The 8,425-nt window shown below is 38.1% G+C and overlaps 1 long non-coding RNA gene across 1 annotated transcript in view; it reads right to left on the reverse strand.

Moving 5' to 3' along the window:
- Positions 1-339: 339 nt before the first annotated feature.
- Positions 340-8,425, reverse strand: part of LOC122176185 — a 22,764-nt gene continuing 14,678 nt past the window's right edge. Inside the window, exons 5-6 of the long non-coding RNA XR_006177643.1 lie at positions 6,546-6,648; positions 340-422 (exon numbers count right to left, since the gene is read on the reverse strand). This is a non-coding gene — a long non-coding RNA (uncharacterized LOC122176185). The remainder of the gene's footprint in view (positions 423-6,545; positions 6,649-8,425) is intronic.

The following is an 8,425-nucleotide window of genomic DNA, read 5'->3' on the forward strand; positions in this document are numbered from 1 at the left end:
GCTCCAGATTTTAGAACACGCAAACGTTATGTCTGTGTATCGCCTGCTACCTTGAAACATGGCTTCCCATTAATGTGAAATTTCACCATTTTCTGCATCATAATATTCAATAGTCAATGCAGAACAAAACAAAAAACAAGAACACACTAGACAGATGTTCTTAACTGTTGAACTAGATTTGCAAACAGCTTGGGAAAAACCTCTTCAAATGTAAGTTAAAATAAGAAGGTCCTTCCAGCGAAAGGTTTTAGAAAATAGAATTAAAAAAAAAAAAAAAAAAAAGTCACCCTATGAATCTCAGCTCAGTTTAACAGACATTAAAATGCTTACCTGAGAATCGATTTTGGGCTGCTCCTCCTTGCTATCCACTGCCTGCCACGAGTTTTCTTTAAGAACTTTTCAGTCATAGCAAGTACGAGGTCCTAGTGATATGGAAAAGAAAATATGTTGAGCATTTGATTATTTATGGTAATGAAACCTTCTTATATTCTGCTAACATCACTAATAAAAATCAAGATAAAAATATCCCAGAGGACACTCAAAACATGTCATATCAAATAAAATTTAACATAAAAACTATCCTTCTGCTTTCTAAGCATAGAATAATTTCACAACAAAAATTGTTGTGAAATTATTTCAAAGGAGAATGCTAGCACAACAAGCCTAAGCTACCAATGTGCAGAGAATAGAGAATGTAAAACTCACAGATTAAGCAAGATTGACAAATGTAATATGGACGATAGAGTATCTCTGGGGCTTTCACTGAAAAGGAGCATAAGGAACATACAGAAAAATCGGTTTTATGTAACCAATCTAATACCTAGATTAACATCCAGGTATGACAGGACCACTGCATATACTCCTGTATTTTTCAATACTGTTTCATCATACTATGCCCATGAGGTACCTTCCAAATAATACTTATCAGAGAATGAACCAAGTAACTGAGCAGAAACTCCTATCACTATAAGTCAATGACTGAATCTGGCACATCACTCTTAATGGTTTTGGAGAACAGGCAACATTTCCAGTTAGTCTGTATTAAGAAGAGATCTGCAGATTCCTAAGGCTAGCAGTACATCCTAGCTAGGAAAAAAAATCCAAACAGAAAATATACCTCTCCAAACAGTCCTGTTTACAATGTGTCTCAAAGGAGAAAAAAAAGTGCTTCACTAAAAAGCAATCAAGAAATACAGTTTCCTATTCACAAGAGCTAATTATGTTTACTAAAAAAATAAAATAAATCAGAAATGACTTTCAGCAAAATGCAAATATAGCAGAGAGAGATAAATAAAACCCAGCAGCCTTGCTTGGTACAATTTTGCAATCACAGCTTTCAGAAAGAGCACTGAAAAAGAATAGAGAGAAAGCTGCTTTTCAATAACACAGAAATCATATTACAGCTAGCCAGCCAACAGAAGCAGAAAATGGGTAACGAAAGGAGGGTGATGGAGTCGTAGTGATAAAAGACAAAAAGACTGCAGAAAACACTGATGTAAACAATTATTGGTAAACAACAGATAAAAAACAGCTGAAGGTAATAACTTAGGCTATAAAATGGCTGATAAAGCAGCCCTGCAACAGTCTAATCATCTGCAGTCCCAGGAGTCCCCTTTTTTCGTGAAGGGGCAAATTACTCTTTGTTTTCATAGAGCAGTAAATTTTGTGCACAATTGCGAAGTGCTAAATATGATGCATCCCTCAGGAACGCAGAATATTTACAAGTAACTGAGAAATGGACACTCAAAATGGAATCATAACGCAGTTTCAATGGAAGAACTCCCACAGGGAGATTCTTGCAGAGTGGGACTTCCTCACTGTTTGACTCCTCCTGGCATTCAAAACAGCTTCACTTCTATTGGGCCCCAGGCTGGTGATTTCTGATTTCACTTCACCTAGATGTGAAGAGGGGATGTCACTATATAACAAAATAAGCCTCCCACAGCTAATTGTGGGTATGCAAACATCAGTAAAGGATTGTCAGATATTTGAGCATTTTAACTTGCATCCACCCCCGAAGGAAAAGGAAGTATCAGATTTTACATATTACCAGCTTCCACTGATACAGCTGACCAAATAAACCCCTCAGAGCCCATCTAAAGAGCACATGAATATAGATAAAAGAGCATGGCTGAAGCCCAGGAGAAAATGTCACTACAATACTATTAAAAACATTCTCTTATGCATTTGTCTTTACTGCATTTAAGTGAAAGGGAAACTTAAGAACTGCTCTGAAAGTAACGCCTCCTGTTTTGTGATATCAGCCCACAACATCAGAGGCAGCTGTTGGTGGGATGGCAGCAGAGGCTGAACCTGCCCACCAACATTCTGTGACAGGTTGTTGCTGTGTGACAGATGGCAGCAGAGGGGCACTGGGACAGAATGGCGCCTGACATGGAAGTGTGAGGGGAGCAAAGGGTGGAACTGAATTCCTCCATGTGGAAAAAATTTTATCCACTGACATTCATTGATGACTGTGAATACTTACAGAGACCAAAGAGGGGGTGTGAGCTCAGTGAGGCTGCAGGTGGTGCAGTTCAGCAGTGGCAACAACAGCAGTGGGTCACCTCACCTACCGCAGATTTTCATGAACGCGACACACAGACTCACCAGTGTGAAAACGTGCAGCTAACAGTGGTGAGCGTGCTGAAGAATAGTGTCTTGTAGCTGCAAATTTGCTAAATAGTGCTACTGTGCTCTCTGGATCTGTTGTAGTTTCCACAGAGGTAAATGGGGGCATTACTTTCAAAATGATCTGCATATGTGCACAGACAGTGGGCCAATAATAAATTGAACAATGCAGCCTCAGAACGCAAACAGATGATAAATCTGTTGGAAAGATACTGGGCAAAATAAAATAATTGAACATCATTCTTTGTATAATTAATTTGTTATTAACCGACGTTAATTGCACCTTTCCTCTCAAATTTCTGTCAAGCTTTTTTCAATCACAGTTTTTAATTTGCTTGGAGCCTTGTGAAGCAGCAGTCTGTGCAATAACACAGGGCAATGCTTCCCAGAGCTCCCTGCTGTTATGTTCTAAATGACTCCTTTTTGCATAGACTCATCCCTCTTTTTTAGATAGGTGTTAGAAGTAGAGCCTTTACACTGAAAGACTTTTGTCATCTATATATACCAAACAAAAAAACTGAAGCAAGTGTCAAGGAAAAATCAGAATTCAGAGCTTTGAGACAGAATTCTTGTTCTGGCAATAAAGAAAAACATACCTGCACACTGCCATTAACAACAACAACACAAAATAATGCATCCTCTCTGAACATTCAGTACTAAAACTGTCCCAGATTCTGACAAACAGCCTGCAATTAAGTGAACAGAAACAGAACAGGAATCCCATCTCTAAACCTCTCTGTTGGGTGCCATATCTGCACACATGTTGATAGGACAGTTCCTTTAACTCTGGTGATTATACTGTAATTGTTTATAATTCTTGCATTCAAAAAGTTGTGGAACAGCAATGTTTAATATGCCTTGGCAAAACATATTAAGCATGGCAGAAGACTCAGAGCTATGCAGTGGTTTATCATGGGGAACTTGGCAAAATTCAGCTTGGGTCATCTCAAAACTGAAGCTGACAGTCATTCCCACCATTAGAAAACCCTGCCTTCTACTTCCCTAGCTGCACATACATTCCAAGACAAGCCATACAAAGCACAACTAGGTGACACTAGGTAATTTTTAGGGACTCAGTTATCAATCAGTCAACATGACCAACAACAGTGACAAAAACAAAAAGGCAACACAATACATGTACACTGAGACCTCATTTGAGGGTTTCAAAATCATTCTTACCACTACATTTCTGATCTGAAAGCTGTATATTATATCAAGATGCTGAACAGTTATGCTTGATGGAAAGAACATGGGGTGGGGGTTAGCTTTAAAGCTACATTAAGCATCATTTAGTTATTAGAAGATTTCTGAAGCACAAGAGCAGCAGAATTTCGTTCTGTTGAATTATTTTGATCAATGGAAAAATTTGGACATGGTATCTACTATTGTTCTACAAGGAAGAAAATATTTTTCTGCAGCTTGCTGTGTGAAATTTAGTGTTCTTTGTCACCTTGGGGGTTGTGAGGGGGTTTTTTGGTTGTTTTTTTCCACAAGATGCCTGCCAATTTTGCAGTAGCAGATCTCCTGCAGAAACTGCAAATGGAAAAAGATCTGTAACCTAAGATGCTTTTCTACACTTGTGCTTGTCAGGCTGTGCCTATACAAGAATCAGCTGCAAGAACTCTTGCAACTCTCAAGTTCCGAAACAATTTGAAAATTGTGCCGATACCAAGTCTGGACCTGCTGAGCTTCACTCTTCATGTTTTAAGTTACAGAGGTCCCCCACTGCAAAGGCAGAAACTTACCCCATTTGTATATCTTTTCGGAAGCTGCCTTATAGTATTTTCATTGTGTACCCATCATTCAATTAGAAGAATTATTTTTCCCTCCCTCTAATTAACCACAATTTACTAGTTCAGTTGAATTTACAGTGTTTTTCACAGGCTCTTGAGAACTGAAGATCTGAATGTTGCTGTTACCAGATATAAGTTGGCCTTAGTTACAGTTGTGGCTTGTTCCATTTTCTGAAATATCAGGGGTACCATTAGGATGAGAGGTACACAATAGCCATTCGAACTGCCTTTGCAGCTGGGTTCTGGCACAATATTTAAATCTCCAATGCATATATACTTACATAAATACATATATATATATATATATTTATATATGCAAGCACATGCTTGTTTTATTAAACTTTTCCACATAGTGAAGCATTTAAAGGCATAATTCAAACTTAGAATTACCAGAACTAGGTGATAAATAAATCTTGTATTTGTAAAAAACACAGTTTCTTTTTGATGTCTTATATTAACAGCTTTAAAGAGACGTGCAGCAAAACAGGCCACATACAGAACAACTTATCACCAAGCCACATAAGCATTGGGTGCATACACTTTTTACCCTCCTCTAGAACAAGCAGGTTTCTTTCTGATATAATCCTCATGTATCTCTCTTGAGTTTGCATCTTTTTGTACAGCGATACTGTACAAGAGAATAGCTAAAGCAGAACAATAATGGGACTTGAAATAGTTTAAATCACAGCAGAAATTTTAAGAGTCTGCAGAAGGACCGAATGCCTTTCTTTTGCCATCCGCTCTAAGTGGGGGAAGAGGGGGGGCTGACAAGTTATACACTATTACATAGTATTTAAATTCTTCTGTAGTCATAATACACCTGCTTACAAGATCATTCTTCAACTCCATGTAACTGTCTATGCAGTTACTCACGGCGGAGTGCAGTCCTTCCCAAATGCTGTAATGGAAACTTTTACCTCCTCAGCTGCTTGCAAAGTTTAAAAGTATGCTAATATTTCCCAGGTAATAAGTCAGCAAAAGCATAGTGCTGATTTCTTACAAAAAGTCAACCTAAAACAAACTTCGACATTTATTCTCATCAAGAGTTTCAGAGCAGTTAAAAAGTCAGATTTTAATCATGAGGATAGTGCTGAGAAGATCGCAGAGTTGCTAAAAAAGTTCTTAAAAGCTTTCTGAGGCATAGGTCCAGCATTTAATTTAAGCATTTAATTCCTATTGATCTTAACAGAACTTAGGCACCTCTTTTCCTTCACAAATCTGAGATTTCAACTCTTAAAGCCTTTTACTCACAGTGAAAACACACAGCCTATCACTTGCTAAGCAAGTTCACTCTGGGTCATATTTATGTCAACTCTCACATGGGCAATGCTAGCAACAAGAACAGCAATCATTTTCACATAGCTTGGGGCTTAAAACAAGCTCCCACTTATACAGGAGTAAATTCAGGGTAATTCCATTTACTTCATTTGATTGGATCTGGCCTCTTGTCTCTGACATTGCCTGTGGTAAAAATAAACTGCATAGTGTAGCTTTTTCCCTCCAAAATAAGGCTGCATTTTTAGGAAAATGCTTGCTAAGAAGAATGTAAGTTTTTATGCCATTTACAGAGATTGCTGGCCTGTCTATATGGATATTTAAGCCCAAGCAATCCAAATTACTTTCATGAAGTAAGGAGGGAAAGTGCTGCAGGACACAGGGCTCGCTGCAGAATACCCACCCCAATGAACACACTTATTCCCTGCAACCAAAAAAAAAAATAAAATAAAGGAAGTCTAAACACACGACAACTGCAGTTACGTCACTGCAGACCATGTTGACAAGGGCAGAAAGAGCTGTGCTGAGGCTTAGCGCTCCAATAGTTTAGAGAAAAAATTCCAATATCTAAACATCTTTCCTGACATGATGAATCATTCTTACTTTTCTATTATTATTATTTGTTCTGACATAACTATTCCCAATGGCAGCATGCCCAGCAGGAACAGGTGTACAGCTGGTCCTGTACCAGGTAACCACTGCCAAAAAAGGAAGCCAATCTTTATCACTTACAAATTACCATCCATCATCTCTTTAGCAGGGATTCAAAGTTGGTGTATCTTTTGTCCTCACTCTTGAGAACTTTGCTTTTTGTAGTATACAAATAAACCACAATAACTTACTTACAGTTCCCTGTGATCGTTATTCTTCCTTCTGAAAATTACAGCAACCGGAGTCCTCTGCACCACAGTGCATACTGCGTATGGCAAGAAATCAAAGTCTGTCATCACTGTTGATAGAAGGATAAATATAGTTGAAGTCAGATTAATATTTCCAAGATTACTCATTTCTACTTCAAAAGGAGAAGAAAAGATTATGTTCAAAATGACAGCTACCCATCTGGGACTAAAAAAGTCATCATATGGATGCCTTTTTTCTAATTACAGTTACATTTCTGAACTAAGGGAATTAAAAGTAGAGATCTGCTAATTCAAAAATATACTTCCTCCCTCACTCAGGCAGTGCTTTGGTGCTGGCTAGTCAATTAAGTAGAGCATTAGGAGCAAATCGCTTTGCTTTGACTTAAAGTATGAAAAAAACACATTCTTAATCTAATGCATAATAACCTTATATAGTCCTATTAGATGAAATTTCTTATAATATGACTAAAATAATAGGCCAGAAAAATCTTTAAAAACCTTTCAGCTTGATACCTCCCTTAACAGAGGTCATGAGATTTTCTTACATGAATTCCTACCATATCTGTATCTGAACTACAAGGTGCACTCCTGAAAAACATCCCAATTAGATGAAAAAATGTTGCAATAATACAATTATCATCCAAAGTAGATTGTAATAACAGCCATCAATTTACATAAATGATTACGTATGTATTCCTACTGCTGGGCAAGTTAATTTCTTTCTATGACAAGACTAATTTTTGTTGCATTTTGTCTACTGGATTAACTGATTAATCCTCTACCAAACCACTGATGGGGTGTATGTATTTATGGACCATACCAAAAGCCTTTGCTTTGATACACTAATAGAGTAGGCTTCTCAACCTTGGGAGATGTTTTCTATACTTGAATTTATATAGGAAAAAAAAAATGCTCCTCTGAATTCTGTAGCATTTTGCTTCCTTCAGGAACTGCAAACACTACACAGTATTCCAGCAGCAATTATAACTGTTTAACTGCCAAGGCTGCACAGCCTTTTCATGCCTGCTTAGCATTTTGCAGCATTTATACGCAGACAGAGCTAACCTTTCTATCATCATGGAAGAAATTAACTTCAACCCATAAAGGCAGCTGATGTGAAGAAAACCGTGTTCTTAACCAATGGGGACAAATGCGCTTTTCTAGAAGGCCGTTCAAAGCATGTAGGCTGTGCTTGTGACCTCTGAAAGAATTTTTTTCTATTTTTTTTTAATATCATTTTTATTTTTTTAAATCCTAGATGTGACCCTTATTCCATCAAGAAGCTGGCTTAACGTAACATCTTTTCCTCCAGCTATACCACACTATTTAACCATAAGAGCTCCATCCCCCCACTGCAGCCTTACATCCAATCACACTGTACAAACACCTTAGCAGCTTACACCTCATACGCACTGTGAGATCTGGAAGCTCAGCCACACGTAAAAGCCTTCTGAGCACTGCAGTAGCACCCTGCAATGAAGTATGTCCATTGCCACACAAAACATAACACCCCGCTCCCTACTAGCTTGAGATTTTTCTCTTCTTGTGAAATGACTTGCTTTCAGGAAGTAAAACTACAACACGCATTTAACAGAGTTCTTCAGCTAAGCCAAGCAATTAATACTTTCCTAGAAGAAAGCGCAAACAGATATTAAAAAAAAAAAAAAAAAAAAAAAGCATTGGAGCCTCACAAGGGACAATCTAAAATTCAACTTCATACTCAGTCTAGCACCAATCCCATAGACACGAACAATACTTCTCAACAAAAACTGCAGATCCAGACAAAGCTCCAAAATCCGAGTGCTCCGTGGCAAGCCGGCTGTCTGAGCCCAGGCTGTCTGTCTGAGCCCCGGCTGTCTGTCTGAG

This window comes from Lagopus leucura, unplaced genomic scaffold, assembly GCF_019238085.1.
Source record: "Lagopus leucura isolate 7727_CA_CO unplaced genomic scaffold, USGS_WTPT01 Super-Scaffold_760, whole genome shotgun sequence".
NCBI lineage: Eukaryota > Metazoa > Chordata > Aves > Galliformes > Phasianidae > Lagopus > Lagopus leucura.